General features: G+C 34.8%; 1 long non-coding RNA gene across 3 annotated transcripts in view; it reads right to left on the reverse strand.

Moving 5' to 3' along the window:
* LOC107841720 overlaps positions 1 to 14,795 on the reverse strand; it is a 30,607-nt gene extending 15,812 nt beyond the window's left edge. Inside the window, exons 1-2 of one of the 3 annotated variants that reach the window (XR_001665428.2) lie at positions 13,010 to 13,370; positions 4,135 to 4,198 (exon numbers count right to left, since the gene is read on the reverse strand). This is a non-coding gene — a long non-coding RNA (uncharacterized LOC107841720). Of the gene's footprint in view, positions 1 to 4,134; positions 4,199 to 13,009; positions 13,432 to 14,292 lie in introns of those variants that run through there. The other 2 variants (XR_007052693.1, XR_007052692.1) reach the window with 2 other exon arrangements.
* Between the last annotated feature and the right edge of the window lie 492 nt (positions 14,796 to 15,287).

Consider the following 15,287-nt stretch of genomic DNA (forward strand, 5'->3'; position numbering starts at 1 on the left):
TGCGAAGAATGATGGAGTGTTTTTGAAGGCTGAATCTTGAATTGGAGATCCTAAGGTTTCCTTCTTGAGAAATTTTAAGAAAGATGAATGGATTTTACCTCTAAAGAGGCTTAATCTCATGTTTTAGGGGCTGACATAAGGTGGGAAAAGACCCAATTATCCCTAAGGTCGCAACTTTTTAATAACTGAAAACTGATTTAGCAATGAGTAGACCGATGTGTCGCATCATTGGAATCGATGCGATAGCCAACACATCATATCAAGTCTGTGTTGGTTCACTAGAATTTGCACTGGGAGCTGGGAAAAAAATACTCATCGACGTGATGGGCGATGCAGCGCATTGAGATCACGTCGATCCACTGGTTTGAGCTTTCAAATGTGTTTCAAATGAAGTCTGAAAAATCCAAAAATTATTCGAGAATACCTACTGACATTCCTGATCATGAATTAACCTAAAAATTGATATTTAAAGGATATATGGGTCGTGAAAAAGGATCACCAACTTATGAAGGCTAAAATAACTCTAAGTATGAATACTTAGCTGAATTCTTCTAAGTTTGGTACCCCTTACTAGCTTTTATAGGACTAAATCAAGCTTAGAATTTTGTGGGGTCTAACAAAAGCATCCCAAAACTCAGGATGGGAGACATTCTTATTCAAAAGGTCTGCCAGCTAGTAGTAGGGCTAGCTGGTCCCTATTTATATGACTGTAAACTCTGTGATGAGGCATTCTCTGCTATGTGAAAGCACAAGCAGGGCAGATAGAGATAACCTCAAAGCATAATAGAGATCATGAAAGAAAATATAACTCCTAATATATCCCGTATACCCTTGCTCATAAGTGTGGCGTGCTTCACACCCATGATCCAGACTATAAGTAATGCGGATTGTCAGATTTTCTAGGATTCTTAAAATCTTAGGCTCTAATACCATGTTTATAATGCCTCGATACTACCCCTAAACATCACACGGTGCTTAGGACTACGAGTAGCCTCAAATCTAACCGATGGTATGTACTCAGCAATATACCATGATAAATATACTTAAAATATAAGATGAAGCTAGAATTAATAACCTGAGCTTAAGTGGGTGAATACTATCAATAAAATACTATAAACTAAATAATATCGAAAACTTATAGAAAAAACAACAACTAGTGACAAGTCTTGACAAGCCTCTAAGCATAATGAAGATCCACAAGAGTAGACCCTAGTTGACTCAAAGCAAAACATAAAGTCTGAACTTAGAAATAGCTGAACATCTGAATGTAACCATAGACTTGGCCCTCAGAATGTAATGACCTGATTTTTGGTGATTTATGTGAGATATTTATTGCTAAGTGATTTGATAATTTTACCCATTTTGTGGTTACTTTATGGTATTTTTAGGGTGTGAAAATAATTGGAACAATTCTCGGTGCATTTCGATATGATTTATGTGATAGTATGATTTTTGATGGCTTGAAAATACTTATAGTTGACTTCGGTCAATATGTTTTAATTTTTGCATCGAATGACAAAATAGACTGTGCCAGCAGATCCAAAATGTTAATTTTAGATTTATAACATAATTGGTATAATTTTATGGCTTTTATAGCTCATTTTGATCCTCGATTTGGGAAGTTATGAAATTGAGTTTTGGGGGTCAATATTGTGAAAACAACATTTTAAAAAAAATTGACATCACCAATAAGAACGAAGCATTGAATTGATAGGGTAGCATAGTTCGTTTGCATTCATGGGATTCCAAATGAATCCTGAGGGGTTCACAGAGAATTGAAATTCTCCAAGTCTCCAGCTAGTGCACCCGTATAGTGACTGGTTGGTCGTTTACGCAATTGGCAGACCATACCCAAGTGTCTTTTACATGACTTCTTGGTCGCGATTGCGAGACTCGCTTATACGATGACAGGGTCGCTTAGGCGATAAATGCCATCAGGTGAGGTACCACGTATGCAACACATGGTCAGGTAAGCGGTAGTCACTCGACCCGATGATCGCGTATGCGATGCTTGGGTACAATAAGTACCCATGTTTTGCCATTTTTCACCAATTTTGAGACTTAGAGCTTAGAGTTTTGTGATTTTAAGCAGTTTCCTCCATTTCTAAGCTTGGGTAAGCTGTAACGCACCTATTTCAATTACTTCCCCTCAACTTTATCATTTAAAACTTGTTTTAATGTAGATTTAAAAGTGGAAAAATTGGAAATTTTGGCCTGAAAGACCTACAAATTATATTTATCCAACTTATACCCCGATTTCAATTTGCTCTCATTTGGGTGAGTTTCTAATTTTAAAATTATCACTTTTCTCTCAATTTCACTTCAAAACAACTGCAATTCTCAATTTTTAACATGAACTTTAGGGATTTTTATCGGTAAAGTTTGAAAATAATTTTTCTTCGATTTGGATCTTATTTTTTACTCATTTTTTCTTGGGTTTTCAGTTGTAGACTCCTAAGAGTCTGAGAAACTTGTTTAAAACATAAAATTATGGTCTCTTCCTTCTTTTTTAAAAGTTCATTTCGAAGGTCCGTATTAACTCTGACTTGAAAATAGACAACATGGGTATCGTTGGCTTTTTTTTGGCACATAGATTCTATATTTTAATGTATTAGTTGATTTCGAGTTTGTTCATGGGATTAAGTCTTTGGATTGAAGGTTTGCAGACCGATTTCAATATTTGAGGTAGGTTATGGCTTAGCTTTCTTTAGACTGGCCTAGGTATGTAATGTTGATACAAAGTTATGTTATGGGTGTGGGAACTAATCATGAAAATGGCTATATTTATTATGCTATTCCCATGTGGGTACCTATATATTAATGTTATTTGGTGGAATTTAAAATATTAGTGGCTATGTGTGACCATGTACGGTCATATGTGATATTGTTGGCCTTGTGTACATGAAATTAATTGGATCTTATATGATGAAAAAGCCTAATGTGGTATAAATGATGTACTTTAATGTATTTTTATTCTATTAGAATATGGATTATATTGGAATTCATGGATGGTTGGAAATATTGAGTGAATATTCGGCTCACTTGGTTGCAATATTGGTTGGACATAGAAATACTCATTCTTGTTGCATGTGAGCATTACATCCTGATATCATTTACATTTATAAAATATTGGTACCAATGTGGAAATAATAGAAATACTAAGAACACTGGCTTTTTCTAACAGAAAATGTGACATCTTTAAGACCCTCTATCGATAGATGTGCCGTAGAGGAGTTATGGATATTGGTATTGGATATTGGTGGTATACGGGTTGAAAAACCCCCCATGGGTCCTATGCCAGAAAGATTTAGCTTCGTAGGTGTATTCGGAGGTGGTGCGACAACCTCATGCATCACATAATTCTCATCATCATCAGCTTTATTGCATTAGTATTTACTTTGTACTTTTCTGTGGTATATTACCTTCCTTGATGTGATACCTATCCATATGTTTTCCTTTATTATACTTGTATGTGTAATATTTGTATACTTGTATTTCTTTCTCGTATTTGCTTTGGTGTATGTTAATATTATAGAATTATTAGTGGAGACAATCTAAGCTACTGTTTGGGACATTTTTCGGTTGTAGGTCGCGTGCCCTTAATGTGTATTTCGTATACTTTATTTTCTTCTTTGCTCAATCGGCCTATGATTCCTATTGAGTACAATTTGACCGTACTCACCCGTACTGCAGCCATTTTGGGGCAGATCCAGGTTCAAGTACGCCTCACGGTGGTTGATTCGAGCGACATTTGGAGCTTTCAGGGTAACGGTCGATTTCATGTGTCCATAGTTGACTCTTTTCCGTATTTAGACTATGTCCTTATTAGTATTCATAGATGGAATTGTTCTTATTTAGACACTTTATGTATTTGATCTCGAGTTGTATTACTTATATTCTTACCTGGTGACACCAAGTTTTGGAATTTGATTTGGTATAATTAACTATGTATTTCCATTTTTACTATATATATGTGTGTGGTTCAACTCTGCGCTAGGATTCTTGCCTTGGATTTTGGTATTATCTATTATTCCATATCATTTTGGGTGATAGGTTTACTTCTCAAGGCTTGCCATGGCAAGCTCCATCATGACCCTTGATTTTTAGATCGTGACACAGAATATGAGGACTCACCAACTTACGAGGTGTAGGAGGTGGTAGTTGTGGATAATTGTACTGCTAAAGACGAACACCAAACCTACAGTATGAAATAATATAACACAGATATTTATGTGGTCAGTACTTTCAGAATATACTAAGTATACATGGGTGAATGCAATAAGTAAAAACTAATATAAATCATAAATCTCAAAACATGCATGTTAAGTGTTAAAACCCTTAGGGGTTGCACCACATAGTGAGGGACCAGGTCCCTCAAAATCAATCACAAGCAAAGTACACCAAAACTAACCAGAAATTAAGAGACAGTGCAGGAATAGTAAAAACACAAGGATTTTTACGTGGAAAACTAGAAAAAAAAAACCACGACTTGTCCTTACAAGCACCAAAGAAATCCGCTATAATCAACCTCCTGATTACAGTCTAGATTTCAGCCTACCTCTACGCTCCTTTCGCTAGTAGCAACTCTAATACCAACTCATCTTGGTAACTCTCCAAGGACCCTCTCTACTGATTAACTCTAATCAGTCACAAGCTTAGGCAACTCTACCAAAACACCTCTCTCAACAAAAGAAAACACTACTCTTATAATATGAGTAGTTCAATTACAAATCAATACTCACTCAATAACACTCACTCACTCGTTAAGCATACTGCAAAGATAAAAACATGAGTAATGCTTGAGCAATCTTGAAATGAAGATTTTGCTGGCTCTCTTCACTCTTTGATTTTTGCAAATGCTAATTTGATGAAGGGGCATCTTTTTCCTTTTATAGCTGAGTGATGATTAGGGCTGAAAGATTATTGGACCAGCTATCCTAATTAGTACAAAATATCACCTGTAAGTTTGTTACACGAGAGGACAAAATAATACAGACAATGGGTACTACTTGTACTGTAGCTTGCACATCGAGGGACCTGATCTCTTGTAGTTAGATGCTCATCATCAAAACTACATATATTAATTTTATTCCTTTTTTATGATGAAAAACCAACCATTCAGCTTTGGGAATCAATGCACATTCATCATATTTAATTAGTGTGATTACCACCTGAAGATGAATGTTCCCCTTATAATCATGCTTTATCCATCATGCAACATAGGGACCTGGTCCTTTGTTGTCTTTTTCAACAAAAAATCTGAGCATATGTTTGCTTCCCTCTATCAACATACACCTTCATTCATCTATTCAACACATCATATACTTTTCCCTATCATCATGTCATTAAAATCTACAACTCAATTCACCTAGTAATTGCTCCCTACACGTGAACTCAGTATTCCCCCTTTTGGAATTATTAAAAAGTAAGAACAGTAAACCAAGAATAAAGATAGAACATATTAGTTAACTCATGACTACTGGGGCAACACTATTATGTAGAACAACTTTAAAGCAAAGGAGATAAATCAAGATCCTAAATAAAGATTCATTTAGGATTAATCAGGATAAGTACCGATACAATAAGCTAAAATAATCAATATAAAAATAATTGTCCTTAAAAAGTCATTATGAGAACGAAGATGTGAAGCTGACATAAGGTTGATAAGGGAATGAGGATAACAGGGCTCAGGTAGATGGAGGATTGGGGAAAAGGACTTAATAAGTATCTCCATTCTTACATTTTCAGCACTGTGAGCATCCAACAATAGTTTGGTAAGGTCCTTCACTTTATAATTCAATCCTTGAACTTTACCAGTTAGTTCTGCCACTTTTGTCTACAATTTTGCATTTTCACATGCAAGTTCATCTGTGGCACCTGATCCCTCAAAAGAAAACTTCTGATTTTGTATTTTTAGGTATATTATTTCAGTGTCTTTTGCTGCTAACATAATTCTCAATTACCCCAAGGTGATCGATGACTTTTTTGAGGAAGTACCCATATGGCATTCCATGCTTCCCTTCCTTCTCACAGATTACCTTCTTCATGTGCCCTGGTAAGCTTATTAACTCAAACTTACTCAGACATTCGATCAAGAACAAGTCAATAATTGAGGTAATTGTTCTCTTTTCTAGACTTTGTAGCAGGACCTTGTTGATGAACTCAAATACCAGCTAATATTTATTTTTAAGAACTTCCTTTTTACTGTAAATGTTGATATTCTTCCTATCTTTGATACATTCATCATAAACTCACTTGAGGTATGCTATTTCATAACTGATCTCACACCTATTATAGGTACATCAAGATCTTGCCCTACGATTCATTATCCATATTGATAAGCTTTCCTTGCACCTTATTTTAAAAAACCACTAGTGTTATTTCCTCAAATAGATGTAGAAATCCTTGGTGCCTGACATGCTCTACCAACTTCTATCATTCTAGGCTCCTTATATATCTTGGGATCAAAAGTTCTTCCTGACATAACCTTTCGATTCATCAATATTTTATTCCTTCTTTAACTAGCTTTGGTTGGTTTCTTCAACTAGAAGACCTAAGGTAAAGTTTTCTATGGCTTTGGTTGCTAAAGGATCAAGGTATTCGATGAGGGCACATTCAATTTGATTTTTTGGACTTTTATCTACTTCAGGGTTCTTAGCTAGGTTTAAGGAAGTAGTAATGGAAGTTATTTGGTTTTGTGAGCGAGAGAGTAAGAGTGACCAATCTGGTTTAGAGGAGGCAAAGAATGATGAGTTGATATTAAGAGAGAGAAATAACCTGATTTATCAATTTAAAGAGGTGATTGTTGTCATCAAAAGATATTTCTTTTGAAATGGCATGTTTGATCCTGATTAAAGCAACTTTCATTTTGCAAAAGAATTGACAACTTTTATTTAGAGAATGAAAAACACAAGGCTTTCTAGACAACATTTTATGATTATTAAAGCATACTGTAGCGATACCAACCTAAGAGATAAGACCAAGTCCCTCTTTTTTGAGTGAATCTTCAAATTTATGCAAGTCACATTTGTCCATTTTCAAAGTTGTTCCCATGGGTTTATACCTGCAAGGGGATGGTACTGATTTAGACTAATATGCACTTACTTTGTCAAGGATATTTGTCTTCTTATCATAGCCAATTTTATGGAGAGACGTTAATTCACGTATTAGGTTAAGTCAGTATCATGCTTTAATCTCTGCACACTCCTTTTATCTTCAATACCTATTCCCAAAGAAGGTCTAGGACCAGGTCCCGGAATTGACTTTATTTGAGTTGCTGAAGCTTCTCCTTCTGAGATGAATTTCCTAGGGAATAGGTTCCTGAGAATCAAGACTTATCTGCATCGTTCATCCTTTTGCTCATTATTTTTAGCACTACCAAGAACCAATAATTTTCCTAACTAATCAGGAACTACATACACCCCTTATATGAATCCATAAAATTCTTTTTCAGTTCATTCTCCAAAGCATTTTCATTCATCAAATCTAAAGGTCATTCTAGGGCTTCCTTTTGAACATAAGCTTCATACACCCCTTTTTTGAACATCAACTTTTATAATCCAAGTACTAGGTCCTTAAGCTCAACTTTTCACAATAATACACCTTTACCTAAAGTGTCTTAAGAGAGAGAACATAGTCAGACCTTCCATCATTGAGCTTTGAACTCTTTCAATCAGCGATCTATTCCTAACTGCAATACCCTTCCCATTCTTGGAATCATGATCACAAGTTAAATTTGGGAACCCATTTAAGATTAAGTTCCTAGTAGGAAGATAATGGTATGATCAAATTCTTCTTAGCCCATCTAGGTAGTGATAGCTTCCTTTTTACTTTTTTCAGAGACTCAAAGCCCCTAAGGATGTGCATTATCCTACTGAGTGTATTCAGTATTCCTTAATTTTTCCTTAAGCTAGTGCTGACATCTTTCGTTCAAATGTTCATTTCTTTCATAGTGAGTGCACAAGAGTTTGTGCCCTTTGCTTCTATATCATGGGCAACCTTTCCTTTAGACTCAACAGATTGGCATTTTCCTTGATATCCCAGACCTATAACATCATTAACACCTTGACTAGTCAAGTAAAAAAGGACCAGTGAAGAAGTAGTCCACTTCAGATACTTATTCAACTCTTCTTTCAAGTGGACTAGGTCCCTCTCTAACTCTTCATTTTTGTGAAGTTCTGACATAAGGTGTTTTTGTGTAGCTTTCAATTTCTCCTCGAGATCAATCTGAAGCCTTGAGGATTTTTTCTTCCTTTTACCATCTACACCATTTACCTTCTTCAAATTCAGATTTTTAGATTTCATCTTTGTGAATAACTCTTCAATTCCAAAAATTTGGAGAGTTAAAGCAATCAGCTCATGCTCTTGATCCTCTACTTTTTCTTCTAAGGCATTCTTCTCAGCAGTTAGTTCACATGCATAGTCTATCAACACACTTGCAAGCTTTTTTATCTTCCTAGCAGAATAGTTATCTAGATTTTCCTTTATATCAGAGGAAGTTACCTCATCTTTTTCTTCATCATCTGTATTTTCCATGAAAGAAAATAAGAAATTATAGACAACTAGATTATCTTCCACTGCTATCATGGAAAGATCTCCAGTTTTCTCATCTTCACTTGAATCACTGGAAGAGTATCCCCATGCTGCCAAAGATTGCTTTACAGCATATTCAGCTGTTGTCTTTCTTCTTGAATCTTTAGGGACTTGGTCCTTGTTATTTCCCTTGTCACCTCTAGTCTTGACGTAGCCCTAGTAATCCATTTTTTTGTAGTAGACAACCTTTAATGAAATGCTCATGACTTCCACATTTATGAAATACCTCAGTAGTAATTCCCTTTTTGTTGTTGTTTTCTTTTGTTTTGAACTAACCACTCATCTTCATGGCTTTAACAATCCTATTTACCAAATAGGTAACATCAGTGTCTTCATCATCAACTAGATCATATTTAAAAGCTTTCAATGCCAGGAATTTTTCTCTTTTTGCTTCCTTTTTCTCCGGCCTTTGCAACTTTTTCAACTCATCAGTCTTTAGATTTTCATTGAGTTCATCCATTGTGAGGGTTTTCAAGTTCCTTGCTTCATTTATGGCTTCCACTTTGCTCTCCCAGGACTTAGTAAGAACACCAAGAATTTTTCTCACTGGTTTGTACAAGGGAATCATTTGACCTAAGCAGTGAAGCTCATTTGTGATAGAAGTGAACCTTGTATGCATTTTTGGATTGTTTCTCCTTCTTTCATGGTGAAGGTTTCATACTAAGTAGTCAGCATGTCTACTTTTGAATATTTCACATTAGTGGTGCCTTCATGAGCAGTCCTCAAGTAATCCTAGATTTTTTTAGCATTTTCACAAGCTGAGATCCTATTGTATTCATCAGGACCTATGCCATATAATAAAAATTTCTTGGTTTTGTAATTTTTTTAAATGTTCTTCCTGTCTTTATCATGGCACTCTCTTCTATTTTTAACAACCATTTTTGTAACCTCTCCTTCTTTAACTTATTTAACATGCACATGAGGACCATCAAGAATTATGTTCATCAACTCACTATCTTCAGTCATAGTGAAGTCAAACATCCTGGTTTTCCACCACTCATAATACTACTCATTGAATCTTGCTGGTCTAGTGGTAGATTGTCTTTCTTTTAGATTATGTGGAGCAGTCATGCTAACTAGGACACTCTAGGTGTGAACCTATTATAGAGACCTTCTCTAATATCAATTGTTAAAACCCTTGGGGGTTGCACCACACAGTGAGGGACCAGGTCCCTCAAAATCTATGACAAGAAAAGTACACAAAAATAACCAAAAAGTAAGAGACAATGTTAGAAGAGTAAAGACACAAAGATTCTTATGTGGAAATCTAGGAAGGTAAAAACCACGGCTTGTCCTCGCAAGCACCAAAGAAATCAGTTATAATCAACCTCCTGATTACATTCTACATTTTAGCCTACCTCTAGGCTTCTTTCACTAGTAGACACTCTACTACCAGCTCATCTTGGTAACTCTACTAAGAACCCTCTCTACTGATTAGCTCTAATCAATCACAAGCTTAGGCAACTCTACTTAAGCACATCTCTCAATAAAAAAAACACTACTCATATAACATGAGTAGTTCAATTACGAACCATTACTCACTCAAGCACATTCACTCACTCATTAAGCATATTACAAATATAAAAACATGAGTAATGATTGAGCAATCTTGAAATGGAGTTTTTGCTGCCACTTTTAATTCTTTGATTTTTACAAAAACTAATTTGATGAAGAGGAGTCTATTTTCTTTTATAGCAAGTGATGATTAGGGCTGAAAGATCATTGGACCAGCTGTTCTAATCAATATAAAACTGCACCTGCAAATTTGTTATACAAGAGGACAAAACTTTACAAACAACACGTGCCAGCTGTACTGTACCATGTACATCGAGGAACCTGGTCCCTTGCAGTTAGTTTCCCATCATTAAAACTACATGTAGAACTAAGTGTATCCAGACTCATCATAATAATGAATAAACTGAGATACTATAAAGCATAAATAGCAAAGTCTAAAATTGGTAAAGTTAGTGAGTCGATACACTTAATTTCTAAAATCATCCTTTTTTTGGGAGATTCTTACAACCGACATAAACCATGTAAGCATCACGGAGTCCAACGTCTAACCCCTATTGAGAAGGGTTGACCCATACCTTGCTATCGGTATAGAACGTGAACTGGAATGATCACTAAATTGAGCCTATTTAGGCAAGGGAGATACTTTCTGGCGTGGAACCCTTTAACCTATGATGACATATGGTTTTTGGGAATTGGGTGTGCTGAACTCGCATCCCCTCAGTTCTAAATACTACTCCCCATCGCGCCTTATTTTTCTCGTAAAAAGCAGAATTTGATGTGACCACTCTTCTTGGGATTGTTTTAAGGAAGAAGTGTGAAGAGTCGCCACCTAACGAATTAAGGTGCGTTAGGGTACCGATCTAGGATAACTACAAACCTATTTTGTTATTTAGTTTTAGTTCATCAGAGTTCGGGTAAGGGTTCAAATTACCTCAAAAGGAAGGTGTTAGGCACCTTTCGAGGTCCACAAAGGTGGTTCCCGACCGAGTTCATATTTTACGTGGGGATTCTATGTGATCAAATAAAAGTCTCTTATTTTAACTTAATTGTTAACTAAGTGATGAAGTAATTAATGAACAGACACATATTATTTTATTATTTCTAATTGTTGATTATCTAAGTGATAAAAACATAATATTATAAACGAGGAGAAAGAAATTGCATAATTTATAACAAAAAGGGGACTGCTTATTTAAAAAAACTAACTACCCCAAATAAATAAGCATGTAAAGTAAATAAAAAAAATTATCAAATCAAACAAAGAAATTGTTTTGGTCTCATTCAAATCAAAACCCCAAATTGTTTAATCATCATCCGACCTAGTGGCCGAACTCTTAGACAAGTCATATGTCTTACCTTTAATGTATATTAGAGATCGTCACTTCCGAATGACTACCTGTTCCACCCCATCTAGGTTGTTTGTTAAATCTAAAGGCGTTCTAAGACAAGGATAAAACTAACGTCTTTAGTAATATCTATCGCCCCATCGTCCAAGAGGCATTGGACTTTTCTATTTTAGTTTTGTGGTCTAGACAAATAAAGCTATGTAGCCTAGGACTCGAAACACGTAACAAATAGGACGCCACGTAGCACATAATTGTCCCAAGTTATCATGTTGATTAATTAAAGTTGATTAGTGTGATTAACATGCAAAGATAAATAATAGCTATTTTTGTGTTATTAATCTATAGGCATGATATCTAAGTGTTCAACAAGTGTTAGTGTGACAAAATGTAACTGCCCAAACATTTATAACAATGTGGCAAAAATTCATGAGAAGACATGTCAAAATTAAACAAGTGTTAAAGAATAAGAACGTTAATTTATTACATAAAGCTAATTAAGCATGATGTCTAAGTGAAAAGTTATTGCTATGTCAAGAGGGAATTAGTAAATGCATCAAAAGTATGTCATGAATTTGTTAAATGACGTGTCTAAGTCAAATAAGCATGTGATGAAGTGATAATTATTTATTATGCAAAGGATAGTTAAATGTAATTAAAGTGTAGGAAAATAATCTTGTATGCTAAGTAGTGATCTAATATGCTGAAAATTATCCCTTTTAAAAGGCTAAAAAACTAGTTAAAGTGTTGAAAATATGCTGAAATTAGTGCTAAAAGTCAAATTTATATTGCTGGAAAGTGATTTTAATGCTGAGAATATTATTTAAAATGCTGAAAAGGTGAACTAATATGCCAAAAGTGATAAAAATGCTGAAATTATAATTATCCTGATTTAATGTTGAACAGTGATTTTTGTACTAGATATTACCTTTTAAATGCGAAAAATTTAGTTAATGAGTTTAAAAAAATGTTATTAGAAAGTTGAAAATTAAATATAATCATTGAGAGTGTGAAAGAATGTCAAAGATGTCATTTGTAATATGTCAAATTTTGTTAAACATGCCAAGGGTAAAATACGTTACAAGCATATTCAAACATAATCTTGATAATGAGAAATTAGTTAAACTCCTAAAATCATGATTTCTAAATAATACGCAATTTAATTAATGAATCCTAAATTATGTAACCTAGGTGATTCATATAGCATATAAAACACGTAGCCCTAAGTTATGTTAGCCTACGTGATTCATCGAGCACATAAATCCCCGTCCCCTAAGCAGTCCAGAATTCATTATATCGAGATTTATAAAAATTATTACAACACAGTGATTTAAAATAAATAGCTAAGTAAGGAAAAAAGGATGAACAACCCCTTCCCCGATATCCCAATGACTCTTCAAGTCTCCAAAACTATCTATTTATACCCGTGAGACAATACGTAATAGCAATACGAGCAAGAATATAATATAACACAAACATAGCAAGCAAATACCGAATAATTCTTGCAAACATGTTTACTAACATCATCAATAAAGAAAATTACGTCGACAGAGACTTACTGATTGATGATAACATAAAGTAATAATAAGAAAACCCAAGCAGTACAGGATCACAGAGAGGTCGAAATCAATGCTCCAACAGTAAGTATAGAAATTAATAAAGTCAGATTGTTTCTTGTTCGCTTAAAACTTTCTTGTGATGGTGTGAGTTGTAAGTTCTTGTTTATCACAGAGAATAGGTAGAGTATAGAGAGTAAGGAGAGTGTAAATATTATAGATTACAAATTGTAAGTTGTTGTCCTTTAAAGAATGAGGAAGGGTGGTTTATATAGCAAAAGAGTTGTAGGCAATCAAAAGAATAAAGGAAGGGATGGTATTCCTCCAATCAATCAAGAAAATCCTTTCCTTTTAACAAGTCAGCAAAATCAATTCAATGGGCATAATTATGCTAAATTGTCATTTAAAAACATTCAAATAAAATTAGTCCAACATTGAAAAGGAAAGGAGATCAAAGTTACCTCCCATAACTACATAAAATCTTTTCACTAAGAAAAGAAGCAAGTCACTAATCACAGTGTAAGACAAATGAAAATTACGGAATAAATCCTACCTTACATAGAATAATCAGATATGCAAAAAAAAATCAATCAAAGTTATCAAAATAATCACTTACCCTAAATTACTTATCAATTTACATAAATAGGAGAATAAGAATCAAAAGGGAAAATCAGTATCATTAATCAATCACAAATGTTTCCCAAAAATAGAAATGGGAAATGGAATAAGGATAATTTTAACAATCAATCACAGTATTAATATCCTTAATCAAATAAATTAAATCAATTCGGAGCCAAGTTACCTTAAATAGGTGAGTAAAAAAATAAAAATAAAAATATGAATATGCCATTTACCAAAATAAGAAGCAAACAATCAAATTACTGTAATTACACATGAAACCTAATTCAAATTGTCAAATAATCCCGTACATTTGCTGGCATGTTAAGGTAAATTAGACATATTCAAATAGTTGAGCACGAGATTATCATAATTTCAAATTTGGGATACTGCGCACATAACTCAAATATAAAAATCAAGAGTAGACGAAAAACCACAATTCCATCGTAACTCATGCCAACAACATAACAGAGAATCAAAGTTAAAGCAAGAAATTGGAATTTTTAATATATGACGATCTAAGCACCCAAATCACAAAAAGTAACATCAAGAACATCAACCGAAGCTCAATCTATTTAAAATCATAGAACTAATATAATAATAGAAAGAATAAATAAGATAAAACCTGTAATAGTCGACCTAATTCCAAATAAGTTATTAATCGTTACCTCGTCGGTCGTCTCGGAGGGAATTCACTGTTAAAAGGGGAAGGGACTACACTGGCTGTTGCGGCACCTCACCGGTCATCACTTCCGGTGAGGCTAATATGGAAAGATTATGGATGTGTAGTTGTGCAGCAGCGGCAGGAGAAGAGGAGGGCCGGCGCTGGCACTATTTCACCGTCTAAAAGATAGTGGGATGGCGGCGGTTCGAGGGACCATTTGGTCCACTGTTTTGAGGGGTTTCACTGGTGTATATGGCTGTTGCAAGCTCCGGTGGAAGGAGGCAACGGTGGACAGGAGAACAGAGGGAGGAGGGACGCCGGAGTCCTGGTTACTGGTTGTTGTGCAGTGGCGGTTGGCTGTTGGGGATCGCCGACTGGTAAGGAGAGAGAGGTGACAGGTGAAGGCTGTCCGTTGTTGGTGACAGTTCATCGGAGAGGGATTGACGGCGGCGGTTCGTTTGTTTTAGGGAAAAAGGGTCAAATATACCCCTCAACTTTGTGAACAGATTCAAATATACCCTCCGTTATAAGTTTGATCCAAATATGCCTTCACTGTTAAATTTTAGGAGCAAATATACCCCTAAACTTTGTGAAAGGATCCAAATATATCCTCCGTTACAGGTTTGGTCCAAATATGCCCTCTCTGTTAAAGTTTAGGAGCAAATATACCCCTTAACTTTGCAAAAATATCCAAATATACCCTCCGTTACAACCCATAATATTAATAATAATAATACTAATAATAATAATAATAAAGTTCGAATTTTACACAAATAAATTAATTCAGCCACATGAATCATACGTAAAACCCGTACATATTTCAATTGAAGTTGATGTGCATAGCAAAAATACGTAACATATATGATATTAGTGGCGGAATTAAAATTTTACTAAGAGGATTCAAAATATAAAGAAGTAAATACATGAACTTAATTACCGAAGGAGCAACATCTATTATATATACGCAACAAATAATTTCAATCATATATAAATTGTTCC

This window comes from Capsicum annuum, chromosome 1, assembly GCF_002878395.1.
Source record: "Capsicum annuum cultivar UCD-10X-F1 chromosome 1, UCD10Xv1.1, whole genome shotgun sequence".
In the NCBI taxonomy this organism is placed as follows: domain Eukaryota; kingdom Viridiplantae; phylum Streptophyta; class Magnoliopsida; order Solanales; family Solanaceae; genus Capsicum; species Capsicum annuum.